Source organism: Sinohyriopsis cumingii, chromosome 11 (assembly GCF_028554795.1).
Source record: "Sinohyriopsis cumingii isolate HCF-2022 chromosome 11, ASM2855479v2, whole genome shotgun sequence".
Lineage (NCBI taxonomy): Eukaryota > Metazoa > Mollusca > Bivalvia > Unionida > Unionidae > Sinohyriopsis > Sinohyriopsis cumingii.
Window position 1 is genome coordinate 73,173,890 of NC_142971.1, and position 14,802 is coordinate 73,188,691.

Genomic DNA, 14,802 nt, shown 5'->3' on the forward strand with positions numbered 1-14,802 from the left:
TATTATTGTTGGTGATTATTTGAATTGTCTAATAATATCCTTTCGTCTCTTAATATGCCGCCAAATACCAAATAGCAAAGGGGATAGAAGTAGGCTATACCATGCGTCACTACATTTTAAATTTTCAGACCAGACAGCATCATGCAACTGCAGATGAAAATGGAACATGGTCTCTTCCCAACAAGATTATTACCAAGTCTAGATAGCTAATAAGTAGGAAAGCTCAGACATCAGCTCAGCTGGTAGTGCATCCGCTTCTCATACGTTTGTAGCGAGATAATCCAGTATCGTACCAACGGAAGGAAGGGGCTGGTATGGGGTCTGACGCCACGGCGAAAGAGGTCTTGGCGTGCTAAAACCCTTTTGGACCTTCATCGTCGACACTGAGTGAACTTGGCAAGACCTATTATAACCACAAGGCTTATATGTTTACTTAGCGCGCAGGGAAGTGAGGTAAGGTGGTCACGGACGAAATCATAAATACCGGACAATCATTTTTTTTTTGTACACACGCAAAAATGATCTTGCCAAGGAGAAGACAGACCAGCTAAAAACCGGACAGGTGAGTTTGAAAGCAATAGAAGGACGACCAAAGGGATGAGGATTTTATTATTTCAGCTATGCTACAGTTACTCTGCAATTTTATTTCGCAGCATCAACCACTAGTCTTTGCAACATTACTATTTTTATATTTTAATATCCATCTTGGGAAACCTGTATAAAGTTTCTCAATGAAATCAAAACTTTCAATCTTCTAATTTCCGATTCAGATAGTTTAGCAGGTATTATGATACAACTGACTTGTTTCAGTTTGAAATGTCGTGGATAATGTATACCATTTAAAATAGAATCGGCACCAGAAAAACAAAAGGGAAAAAGCATGCTTCTACGTAGAAACAAACTACCATGTTAGTAGAAATGCTGGCAACAACGTTTGCACTCGACGAATAAGTCTATCAGCCCATTCTACGTTACAATTTTCCGATTCATTCCCCATCCTCTCTGTCCTCCGACCCCGTCCCACATTTCTTCCGGTCCTAATATTTCGTCCTGTAAATGAACATATATATTCAAATTGATGTATTTTGAGATTTATGTTGCAGATCAAGGGTTGCAGGTAAATTATTTCAGCGAATGGTTGACGAAGGTACTCGGTCTGATATCGTTAGAAATCTTGCAAGTTCTAATAAATGCATAATCATATAATTTTACGATACCATGAGTGACTTGATTTTAAAAAGCAGGCACATGCCCACTTCACAGCACGCTCTTCTAACTGCCACACACTTGAACAGGTAAGTACAGCAATTTACATTCAGAAAAAAAAGAGAGTATACTACACCGAAAAATATGCTTTCTTCTCATTTCCTTTGTTCACTTTCTTTCAAGATATAACCTTATAAAATAAAGCTTTTAAATTCTAGCAAAGCAGTCGTATGACAAAGGTAGTTCAATCAACTCAGATTGATTTGGCTTCTATAAGGCTCTTTACCATCACGTTGTCAAAGAGATCAAACAGTGCTGCTATTTAAATATTGTCGTAATAAGTGTATATGTAATAAGTGTATATATATATATACATATATATGTATATATATATATATATATATATATATATATATATATATATATATATATATATATATATATATATATATATATATATATATATATATATATATATATATACTTGAGTCTCGTTTGTTGTGTACCACGATAACCCGAGAGTGTTTTATGGCACTGTCAACGGACAAAAAGTTGCCGTTTTACGAGACATAGGGTGCACTAGTGTAGTCGTGAAACGGAGCCTCTTCCGCGATGACCAATTGCTTGTGTTTAAATCGCCTTGTTTGCTACTGGACCAAACAATTGACTACGTTCCTGTCGCAAGGATAGATAACGAAACATTTTTATTTTACATTTAAAGTAATTCATTGTCGACCTTGACCCGAACGATGTCATGGCAGTGCTTCAAGGGAAGTAAAACTGAATTTACTGCATTATGTGAAATGATATATTCCTTTATTATAAATGGTGTGGGTTTTTTCCGTTGCTTTAAAGGCACTTTTAACAACATACAAGGCTTTTATAACATTATTCAGTTGGATTCAGAAATATATCCATCTGTTTGCTTTCATATCGTTTGAATAGGTCTACTTTATATCTGCCAGACTGGAATTGGTTATGGTTTGGGGTGCTGTGGAGGAGTTTGTGTAGGTCCCATATAGTCAGCAAATTCGTGCGATATGAATGCAATAATCCACTACCCGAACCGTCTGCCCAAACACACTTTTGATACATATACGGACAGTCGTTGTTTCTCTCACTATTAACTCTTGGTTTATCTAATAAAGACGCATTCATAATCTTCCTCAAGGTGAAGTCATAATCAATAAGGAGTTGCATATTTGAAAGAATAATTATTGTTTGAAAGCATGTATTTCATTTATAGACATATCACACATATTAAACCACATTTAATAGATACCAACCAAAACAAACAGCAATACATTTCTCGGTAATAAAAACAAGAAGAGAACAATAAGAACAAGACTATTTGTTTGGTAATAAAAGTTTTTAAAGTGGGGAGTTTTTTTCCACCTTTCAGCTCTAATTCCTGTAATCTAAATTGGAATTCCTTTTCTCCTTCTGTCTGCTTCTGTATTTATCTGTATTTTCTTTGCATTTGCATTTACAAATGCCGATCATCTGTTATTTTTCTCTACTTTTTCTCTTTCTGCAATTGATTTTATCTTTCTGCAACTGCATTTATTTTTCTTTTTAACTTCCTGCAATTGCATTTGCATTTATTTCGCGTTTAGTCTTTCTACAGCTGCTTTTGTCTTTCTCCTTTCCGTAAATGTATTTGCTTCTGTCTTTCCTCTTTCTGCAACCGCATTATCTATCTTCTTTCTATTCTTCCAGTTGTATGTACCTCTCTTCTTTTCTTCCTAAATCTTAAGTTTTCTTAGATCTATTTCCATAACATGTTTCATTTTCAATTCCATTAATTTCATGTCAGAGTACAATATAATCTTACTTGTCAAACCCATAGCAATTTTGTACAAAATATGCTTTGAAATATTGAAGAAAAATAATATTTGTTTCTTGCTTCGTTATAGTAGCCCTCGCGTTAGAGAGACTATGTTGTTTGTCATAAATATAGCATCCCAACCGTTTCTAAGGACTCTAGCCGTTTCTGCGACTGATGCAAAAAGACTTTTGCCAATTTAGATGACATTGTGAAAGGTTGATGATTTCACAAATAAGTTCAAACTCCTGGTACTTATGCAATATTAAAACAAAGTCAATTTAAATTTACAAACCAAAGAATTCTGAAACTTGTTTCAGAAAATCGTATTCCTTTTACATAAGAAATTACGGCTCAACAATAGATCTAGGACGAGAAATAAAATATCAGTACTAGAAGAATCTAAATTGACAGCAAGATAAAGATTATTATTACAATTATAATAGGCAAAAGGGGCACAACAGGTAAACCCAGTTTTTATGGAGGAATACCAATGTCCTTGACTCACATTACGAAAAACATTATTGTGTTTACAAAAATCAATGCGTTTAGTCACGCACACCATCAACTTTATTTTAGGCTACGGTCAATTACCAAAGGCAAATATACGTTTCATGCAATCATGGAGAAAAGCGAAGAAACGTAACACATTAAATCTATATTTCAAAACGCATAACTGTTGGAATATCAAATGATTTGGGGACTATATAAGATTGAACTATATATTTTTGTAATGAATGATGCTTTACTACATTTCTACAAAACAGCATACATCTATCTGATCATGGCACACTAATGGCTGTGATCGCAGGCTCACTAATCGCTGTGATCGCTTGCACTCTAATCGCTGTGTCACTTTGCCTCCTCTCGGGTAGTTTTAGAGCATTAAATAATGCTCCCAGTTTAATATTAACAACCAATAATTCCATGTCATCTATAAACCGTGGTCCGAATTTCATGGTAGAGATGCAAGGGTCTTTCTCCATGGGCCGCTCCGTCTATATAATGTTTAGTTTCATTGTTTGTATAACTATAGTTTCAAGTTTTCACTTCTTCTGATACATCTTTTACTAAATAGCGTCGTACAACAAATAAACCAAAATGATCATCCATTATGAAAGGTAGCACCAGCATACCTTTGATCGATGAATTTAAATTTAATTTTCATGAATATATTTACATATTATGTTATGAATATAATTCTGAACATATACAGCGATTTGAAGTCCATACGTACTTTTGTCACTAATGACTTGTTTAAAATATTTTCACCAAAGAGCTTTTATAATACCAAACTATATTAGGTAACAATTGGAATTATAAAAACAATTAGAGAGCATTTGATATAAGATTAATAAATTGTGTTAGAAGAAAAATTGGAAACTATCCACGAATAGTTCAGGGTATAGAGTCTCTAAGATCATCAACGATATCCCAGTGTTCTTCTATCAACCATGGCCCTGTGGTCTTCTATCATATCTCTAGAATGAAAACAACAGAAAATCTATACAATCTACTGAGTCTGAAAATTTCAACTTGGAATGCAAATTTAAACCACGTTATCTTCAAATCACACTGTGAATTACATGTGAAATGTTTATTTCAGGTGAAATGCGCTATTTATTAGGAAAAGAGAAATGCTATCAAACGTAGGGCAAACATAAAAACATAAGACAGAAAAGATGAACAAATAAAAACAATACCAAACTAATAGCATTAAATAATGTGAATCCGTTATTAATTAATGACTATCGTTCACAATGGAATAGTGAACGATTCGTACATTTAGCACTGTTATCATGATAATACATCAATTTTGAAGCAAGACTAATCGAACACACCCAAATGCATGCTGAGAATGAATTAAAATCATATCCATTTCTATGTGTTTCATTTTGGCAGTGTTGATAAGAATACATATATTTCATGCAATGGAGTCTACATTTGAAACCTTTTAACAGTCACTCACGTACGTTTTAGTGCTCATGCTACCAAAACTGATTTTTACAGGAAAATCCTTTTCGCTGATTTCAACTTAATGCATTTAAAGGCTAAAGCATCAACTGCCCTACAAGATGAATCCAACTGGAATGTGATAAATAATGACATAAAGTAGCAACAATCGAATTTTACCATTTAATTCCTATTATAATTATGCTTTTCCCTTTTGTTGTGCATATATGTATCCATGGTAATGGATATTGCATTACATTGCTGTCGCTAATAACCAAAGGAGATCTAAAAAAGATGCAAACGTACCCTATCATACGGATCATCAAATATTTCGTTCACTACCTAAGAGAAAAATATTTAAATTTATATTCAAAAGGTAACTATATAGCAAGTAGACATAATTACACTCCACGTAATAGTAATGTTAACGTTCAAAGTAATTTAGACATAACGACACTTCACGTAATCGTCATGTTAACGTTCTATGTAATTTGCAGCCAATTGCTATAACTTTAAGTTTCAAGATTAAAATTAAGCTTGTTTGAAAGAAACCATAAAAAACAAATTTGGTTTCGTTTCAAAATATACAACATTTCCGTACCGCAAAAGGTACAAAAAGAATGATATTAATAAAATAACTGAAGTTTCATATATAAACAGATTAGTATAATGTACAATGAGACCTACATTGAAACATTGACTAGTTCATTGAGTCAACGATTTATCCCCTGACTCTACTAATGATTGATGATTGTTGTTTAGGGCAGAGCAGTGTGACGTTATCTTGTTCAAAATGATTTAAATGTAATTTCGTCACTTTCTTTGTAAATTATGTAAACTACTTTATATATATATATACATATATATATATATATATATATATATATATATAAACTGATTAAGAATCTATCCCATTTATCGGTGCATAGTGTTTCTAAATGTACTCATCCGTCTTGTAGCTCTTTCTACAACCTGTGAAAAGCAAATTATATATATATATATATATATATATATATATATATATATATATATATATATATATATATATATATATATATATATATATATATTCTGCGATTTATTCTCCTGCTGGTTGATTTATATCATTTCAACACAGGTGGTACAATTCTTGAAGACATATGTTATAACCTGATATTAGGAGAGGAAATCATGTTTCAGTGTCGAAACAACATGAAACAACACTTTATTTAGTTATTCTCTGATTCAAGAAATATTTTATATTTAATAACTGTTTTAACACTTGTATCGTTTATTTATGTGCATTGTTCCAAATGTACTCACAGCATCTGCCACCTGTACTGCAGCGGCCTGTAAAATAAGAATCTCAGTGTAGAAATGAATCTCTCTCTCTCTCTCTCTCTCTCTCTCTCTCTCTCTCTCTCTATATATATATATATATATATATATATATATATATATATATATATATATATATATATATATATGAATGTACATAAATACCGCATATACATAGAAACTCCAACACTCAGACTTAAAAACATTATATAACTATATATATGTGAGCGTGTGCGTATGTGCAGTACATTTTCTTGTAGTCTGAATCCTCTCTTATGATACCTATAGTCTGAAATTTTCAACAATGTATTAGTGTTGCGTGTAGTAGGTTCAAGCAAAAACGTCCTTAAAAAACGTATGAAAAAGTAAAACAAAATGCAACTAGAGGGAGAAGTGTGACAATTTTTAATTACATCTAACATTTGTTCCTATGTTTAAACTTTATTTTGTTTATGTAAGTAAACCAAACCTAAGGCAAACGCAACATAATGTTTCCCGCCTCGTTTTAATTCATTAGATATTTTATATTTCTCAACAGGTCTAGGTCTTTATCTCATTTTCTAATTTGCATTGTTTCGAAATATACTTACGTCAAGAATCACAGTCTCTATCCCTCCCTATGAAAAAGGAAAATAAATGTAGAGATGAGTCTGGCATTACTAAGATATCTACTCAGATATTGCAGGCTGTGGTATAATAACGAATATATATATATATATATATATATATATATATATATATATATATATATATATATATATATATATATATATATATATATATATATATATATATATATATATATATAGACAGAGAGAGATGTGTGTGTGAGTGTGTGTGCGTTTTCTTGTTTGTGACTGTGATTGATTTTCAGTTGTACTAATGTATTATGTGTTCGACAGGCTGTAACGCTGGATCTGATTTCGTGGCCTAGATCTTTCAACGATTGTGCACATGGTCAAAGCTTATATTTGACTTTAAATTCAACATTCTAATATTAAATCAATAATTTAAAACTTCAATAATGTATCATTGCTCTGTATTGTACGTTGAGAGAAGCTTTTTCGATGAGAAAGATCTGCTAAAATAAAGGTTAAATGTTTATCATTTTACATTGCTCCCATAACCTGGGTAGTCATGGTGTTATGTATATTTAATTTAATTTATATCTGATTTAATTGTTTGATGAATTTTTAAATCTTTTTTTTTAATTTCATTATATGTCAAAATAATGTAGTTTCGTTTAGCAGGAACTCGATACTTTCCAAGAAAATAGTTTGGCCTTGACTGTTCACTTTTTTAAACACATAAGGCTGACCTGATTCCCGACTTTAATGCAAAATTAGTAACAGTCACAGGGCAAGTTTAATTTTTTTTGTGGGAATAATAAGCCTGAGCTCGAGGCTGTGGTGAATAAGTGACCCTCGACTTGAAAGTAAACTTTTATTTATTCTGGGATTAAAATGTTTGGTTCTTATCAAGGACATACAGAGACTACGTGAATTTGTCATATGTAAACATGATCACGTGACCTTTATCCACGCATCTGTCCGACGCTGTATTCAAGTTTTAAACCATCGTTTTAGAGAAATAATCTAAGTTTGGATTCTAAACACTGGGACGTAAAGGTGTTTCTTTTATTGTGTCATTTTAGGAATAGCATTTTAGAGTTTATTTAGATTATTTGGATTAAAAAATATTAATTTGTTTCTCTGAAAATATTTTGAGTGCTTATACAAAATCATTGAACAAAGAAAATTTCGTTAATTTAAGCAATGGATTATTTCTTTTGTTTCCACAAGAAACTGTAGACAACATCATTGAATATGCTCCAGCATACGCCATCGCCTTCCATCTTGGATTCGTCGTCGGGACTCGAACTTGAAATCATTTGACCATTTTATTATTAGAACTTCTAAAATTTTATTCTTGGATTATTCTTGGATTACTTTTTATATTTGATTCGTAAAACCGTAAGTTCTTATTTTTTATTTTTACATTATTTTTCCAGGGAAATAAATAATTTGTTAAAACGTATTTCAAAGCTTGTTGTTTTCGCTCTTTCTTGTGTCGCTATTTATTCGAGCCTAAACACGTAACGTAAGAATGGGTACGTCACAGATGACCGCGACAATCTCCCTCCATTTAGAGCTGTTTTCTACTGTTCTTTATTAAAGAATATTAAATGTTAATGTAGGCAAACAATTAAACCACTAAAGGGAACCAAAAACCTGGTATGATGTTTGTTTATTATTATTACTATTGCAACTAAACATAATAATAATGTTATTAATGACACTAGTATTACTAATACTAATATCAATACCCTTGCTTCCAATAATAATAATAATAATAATAATATGGACTTATGACAACGCCTAGTCTTTAGAAGCCCTGCGCTTTACACTATCAGATTACACATACAAATACATAAAAACAAGATGACTAAAACAAACATTAATAAATTGCAAACGATGACCATTCTGACAATAATTAAGGAAGTAAGCATTACTACGATTTTAGGCCTAATCTTCTAATTGAAATAGGTGACCTTTAAAAGCAGTCAAGAATGAGATCTATGAGCAATTCGTAACACGTAGCCTGCTCCTGTGCACACAACAACGTTGTCTGTATGATTTGGTTTTAACAGTGCGAACAATGAGCATGCAGGGAGCGTATACATTGGTGGGATCAGATTGATGTATTAGATATTATAGACTGGACCTGTCAACGAAATGTAGGATAGTGGACAGATTTTTGTGTCTGATTCTTGGTCAAATTGGTAGCCATTGAAGGTCAAGAGATGGGAAGATGTGTGGTCACTTCTGCCTACTTTAAAGATAATCTGAGGATCCAAGTTTTCAACCTTTTCAAGTATTCGTTGTAGATACTGAAACGAATGGGATATAAATTAATTACAATAGTCCAGTCTAGATTGAGAATGGAACTGATGCGACGCAGCTCAAAATATGCAGCCGCGCTTTATGTTCAGTACATGTTGGTGTAATAGGAGTGTTAATTCCAAGGTGACAGTGTTCGTCGTGACGTGTAAATTTTATGTTTTATCATTATTTATCCACAACTTGTTCAGTGTCATGAGTTCACATCGGAAATGTGTATTTTGCTTGTCATAGCTGAGAGAAGTTACAATGATGCTTGAATGTCCACCAAGTAATAATAGATCGGAGTTACTTTGCTGTGATCGTCATTTTCTTTATTTCTATTCAGCTTGTTTGAGAAGATCCTAATGTGCCTGAAAGGTCGAATTACCTTATGCATGTCAACAACTGTCGTGATAGTCCATTCAAGCCAAAGTTATGCATGATTAGCTTTGACGCCAGTTTTCATCCGTCTTTACCTGTATTTCATACTTAGGCGATGAGTGATTATGCTTTAGCGTTAGTTTGATGGAGAGTGGCGGCTCCATTGATTCTGTATCAGATATATAATCATGTTTCTATATAAAAGATCAGACTGGTGGATGATTGTATTGGAGTGATCAGTTGTGGTGTATGACGATAAATATGATTTTTGCATGGGAACGAGTGATATTTCCAAGCCTGTTAAGTAATAAACGTATTGAATACGGCAGTAACGTTGCTGACGTCTCAGTGTATAGCTTTGTTATGTTGTGTTCATTATTTGTGATTATGGGAGTGGGCATTTTAAAGATATCTCTAAAGGTGAATGATTTAGCAGTTTCCAGAAATAGATGTCATAATGTTTAGTATTCACAATACTTTATGATATGAAGTACTGTGCTCTTTAAATTGACCACCTAGTTTTTAATATAGGGGATTCTCTGAAGGTAGTCTTGTAAGGGATTTAGCAATTTGAGAAGAAAATTATTAGAGTACATGCGCAGTCAAAAACCATTGTGTTGAAAGCGACAGATTTTCAAGTCTTTAGAAATAGGGGAAACAATGGCTTTCAGTCCGGGCAAATGAAAGTGTATTTTGCTTTACTTGGCCCTCTGTGAGAAACAACACAAATTTAGATAAGTTCTAATATCACATGATATATAATAGATGGGGGTTTATTATGATGCATGGGTGATAACGTAAATTTATTAGGAAATAATGAGAGAAAGAAATATGCAAATTTACCGCACATCCCATTCCCTGAAATAATAAGGTTGTAGTCTTGATTAATTTGCATTGTCAACAATGTGCAATGATTACCTTCCACAGAATCATATTCTAGCTTCTTTGAGAAACATTTTACCACGTTATGATGTGTTGTACAGACATGTTTTTTTATATCTGTATCTCTAATTTCATATGCTCTTGGATGATAAAAGAACATATATGGCCTTTAAAATAAGACATCTAAAACTTAATATAGCTATCATAATACTCATAAACTGACATAGAGTCAATTAAAAACAAACTGAAGCACATGTGTATGCTAATAACAAGTGAGAAATTATTTGATAGTATATAATCGAAGAAGAAGATGAAGATGATGTTGACTGGGATGAAATTAAGCACAAACAACATGCTTGTTTACATTTATCTCAGTTGCTATGTGTCTTTTTTCTATTCAGTACAGTGTGATAAAGTGATTTAAACTAAACATGTCAGAATGTGATTGTTGCTTCTTCCTTCTCAACATTTCTTGGGAATATATAATATAGGAAGAAGATCTTGAATTTGCATTCTAAGGATAAACAAGAGTAAATAGGTATCTAATATTGGGGGACATACTTTACAAATCTGAGATGACCACGTTATCGTACATTTGTGCTATGGGCATTGATATCTCCGATTATCAGTAGAATAAATCACTGACCGCCGCTGAGGAAATAATCATGTTCATTGCGACTCCAATACTAAAATCTGGCGCAATACTACGAAACCGTTCCGACATTCCTCAGCTGATTCCCAATCCAGTGGAATACAATACTAAGGATATATAATTATTGACAATGACAAACAGAGTGTCGTTAGCCAGATAAAGAATGACCTAAAACATACTAAACTAAGTCTGAATTGGGAAGTTACAAACGTTGCAGTAATTTACTGGTATAAAGAGAGGAATTGGGTAGAGTGCGATCGATTATTCGTTACAATTTAACCCAAGTTGAAAAGAGAAATGGAAACAGAATTAACAAACGGGAGTAAAGCTTTTCAAGAAATAATACGGATACCTGGGTTAGACAATGAACAATTGAATTAAAACATGGAAACTGAAAGCACTGAAAATATGAACTTGAAAGATGAACTCAATAAAGCTATGTATCTGGCATATAAGTCAATGAAGAAGGCAAGTCACAGTGAACAATATTTGAGACAACATAATGCGAAAATATCTAATAGGCCTCAGATAAAAAAAATGAAAATATGAGAAACAAGATTGCTTATTTGTGAAAGAAGCCGACGATAAAGACATGGACTAGATGGGCATACTTCCTCTATATTGATTTTCCGGCCCTACATTCATGAAATGCATAACATTCTGAAGCCATGATAGCCTTTATAAACAACAAAACGTGGGATCTGAAGTAAAAGCGCCGATTGAAGACATTAACTAACTAAGCATGGCTCTCATTAACAGGTTTCAACACATTCAAAAATAGGATGTGAATGTTAGTTAAATTGGCAAATTACCAGTTACAGATATTGCGCATGAAAAGATAATTTTTCAATTCTAGGGGATTGATGTAACCTAAAAAAGAATGAAAAGTGAAACCAGTCCCGGTTCTGGTCGATTTCCCGTCGAATTTTATATAATCATTACTTACAGAGCTAACGTCAGGTATGAATTTTACTTGGTGAGTCTTCTTCGACGGTAGACACTTTTATCACCTTCCTAGAAAATGTTGTTTGAAGCTAGCCGCGCGATGTTTTATAACGTCACTCGACTCATAACAACTATTCACATTTTGTAGGATCTGCTCAACATATTCTTTGTTGACAGCAATTTAAACGTCTTCATCTAAATATGGTCCTACTTGTACCGTTTACTTCTCTAACACTACTCTCACTTCTACGTCTGGTGCTACTACAAATACTACTGATGTTGCTATTGTTGCTGCTGCTGTTACTATACTAGTCCTGATGTTTATGTTTAAATTATTACCCGCTAGTCTTACTTCTGCTGTAACTGCTGACACAAATGTGTGTGTGTGTATGTGTGTGTGTGATTTTGGTTGTTACGATGTCTGCAGTGGCAGTTTATAGTAATGTTTAGCAATGGGCCATCATGCAGCAGACATGTAGCATCGTCACCCACCCAGCCACATTATCCTGATACCAGGCCTACTAGTCCTACGAAAAGCCTCTTATGCTCAGCACAAAGCGAGGTAGTTGCTGATAGTACATTATTTATAAAGTCGTTGGTATGACTCGACCAGGACTCGAACCTGCGACCTCCCGCTTACAGGGCGGACGCTCAAACTATTGTATGCCACCGGTGCTGTCTATATTACAAATTATTTCTTTATAATATGTGCATACTGATGCGAAATCATTTTCTTTTAGATTAGTTAAAAAATCTATTCGAAATGTGTTTTTATATATTCATACGTATGCAAATGACGAAGAATATAAAGCCGTACATTTAATACTTAATTTTGAATTTTACTAACAATGTTGTTAGATATTATTAAATATGTTACTGCATATAGTCTATCATAAAATCTAATAGCATGCATGTACATTTCTAATGTGTTTGATTTATATGAAATCAGTGTTACCCTAGAATGAATCTTGCTTTATGAAGGTGAAAATATAAATTATACCTTGGAAAATGTTTGAAGTAAATTCTAAAGTTTCAGAAATTCGTGCGCAAGTTATGTATGCCAATCAGAATTACTATTAGAACTATGTTGTTTTGCATAGTTAGTTTTTACTAAATAAATTCAACCTGAAATAAGTCTATGTTTTGTAAGGAATCAAATGAACTTCAGCACTTATGATAGAAGATTTGTGTAATAATGGCATGAAATTAAGAAATAAAGCGAAATACTTTAATTTCATCGACCTATGTTCATGTGTATCTGGCAATTTTATGGTGATTAGGAAATGAATTTAAATAAAATAAAAGCTCGAAACTCAGATTTTGCTACAAAGTTTCAAATATGTTATCGTTAGAGATATAAAACGGTTTGCCCGAAATATTCTGCTTCAATTATTTTTTCTCAGGACACATTTCCAAATTATATGTAATCTTTATTGCTAACGCAAAATTACAAGTTCTTGTGACCAAGTCTGCATATTCACTGTTTGACAGGTACCATGGAAACCTATCCAGAATGCTACACGTTACTACCTTAGGAGTTATCATATTTATACAAAAATTACATGCATAAAGTCAGGCGAAGAAAAGGATGTATATGTTGGCACACAGCGTTTATTAAATCATTCGGACAGATTGATTACAAATCAGAAATTAGTGTCACAATATTAGTCGCACTTCACAATAATAGGTATTATAATTGCCCAATTTGAATAGTGTACTGTGTACCGATATGGAAACAAATTATTTGTCGGACGCACATAATGGAGAGTTCTCTAAACAAGGCAATACAAAGAAAATTCCAACACACACAATCAAACACAAAATTGGGACAAAACCAGTTTAACTAGTAGTAGAGCTACATTTTACTACAGATATGGCATTGCCACTCCTCGTATTCCTTGTGTTAATGCTATTTAAGTTCATACTTGGAATACGATGACATTGATAGCAGGAGTAGACTAATGATTACAACAACCACACCTCTGTTGTAAACTGAAACAATGTGAACGACTGCATTATATATATATATATATATATATATATATATATATATATATATATATATATATATATATATATATATACTATGTGTCTGTGCCAAGAAAGTAATTGTTTTATAATACATATTCTCAATTTTCAGCATTGTAAGTCCGTTAGCAATGCTATAAAGCGTGATTTCATATTTTTGCAGCTACGTAGGTAGGTCGACTTTTTCTTGTCTTCAAATTGATGCTGGTGATTTACGAGTTTGATGAAAAGACGATGGTAAAATACGATAACAAGACCTGACAATAGACGCTTATTATAACGATACAATTCGATAGATTATAAAAATACAGCATATGGGAAAATCGTAAGAAAAAGCACCCCCAAAAATCTAAGTTTTCATTTAGGTCATTAGAATAATTGACATATGACCAAATTCAGTCATCAAAGCTTTGACATATGACAAACTCAGTCATCAAACTTCTAAAGACCGCGATGTGTCCACAACAGTCATCAAAACGTTTAAAGACTGAGGCAACATTAAGACTTATTCATTCCTTCATTACGCCTATATTAGTCTGTTCTCGGAATAAAGGCATTAATCTTATCGTTATAAGGTATTATTGCACTTAACTGATCACACGTGAGTGTGGAACGAGGTAGTACACAAGCAAATACTGCAAATGATTTGTCAAAAAACAATTTAATAAATACAACTTAATTTGCACGACAGGCACATAAGTTTTAACTACCAAATTGTCTTAATGAAATCA

At 32.8% G+C, this 14,802-nt stretch overlaps 1 long non-coding RNA gene across 1 annotated transcript in view; it reads right to left on the reverse strand.

The window, feature by feature from the left end:
• Positions 1 to 3,648: 3,648 nt before the first annotated feature.
• Positions 3,649 to 14,802, reverse strand: part of LOC149788729 (uncharacterized) — a 33,613-nt gene continuing 22,459 nt past the window's right edge. Inside the window, exons 2-4 of the long non-coding RNA XR_016424424.1 lie at positions 6,892 to 6,918; positions 6,287 to 6,313; positions 3,649 to 4,512 (exon numbers count right to left, since the gene is read on the reverse strand). This is a non-coding gene — a long non-coding RNA (uncharacterized LOC149788729). The remainder of the gene's footprint in view (positions 4,513 to 6,286; positions 6,314 to 6,891; positions 6,919 to 14,802) is intronic.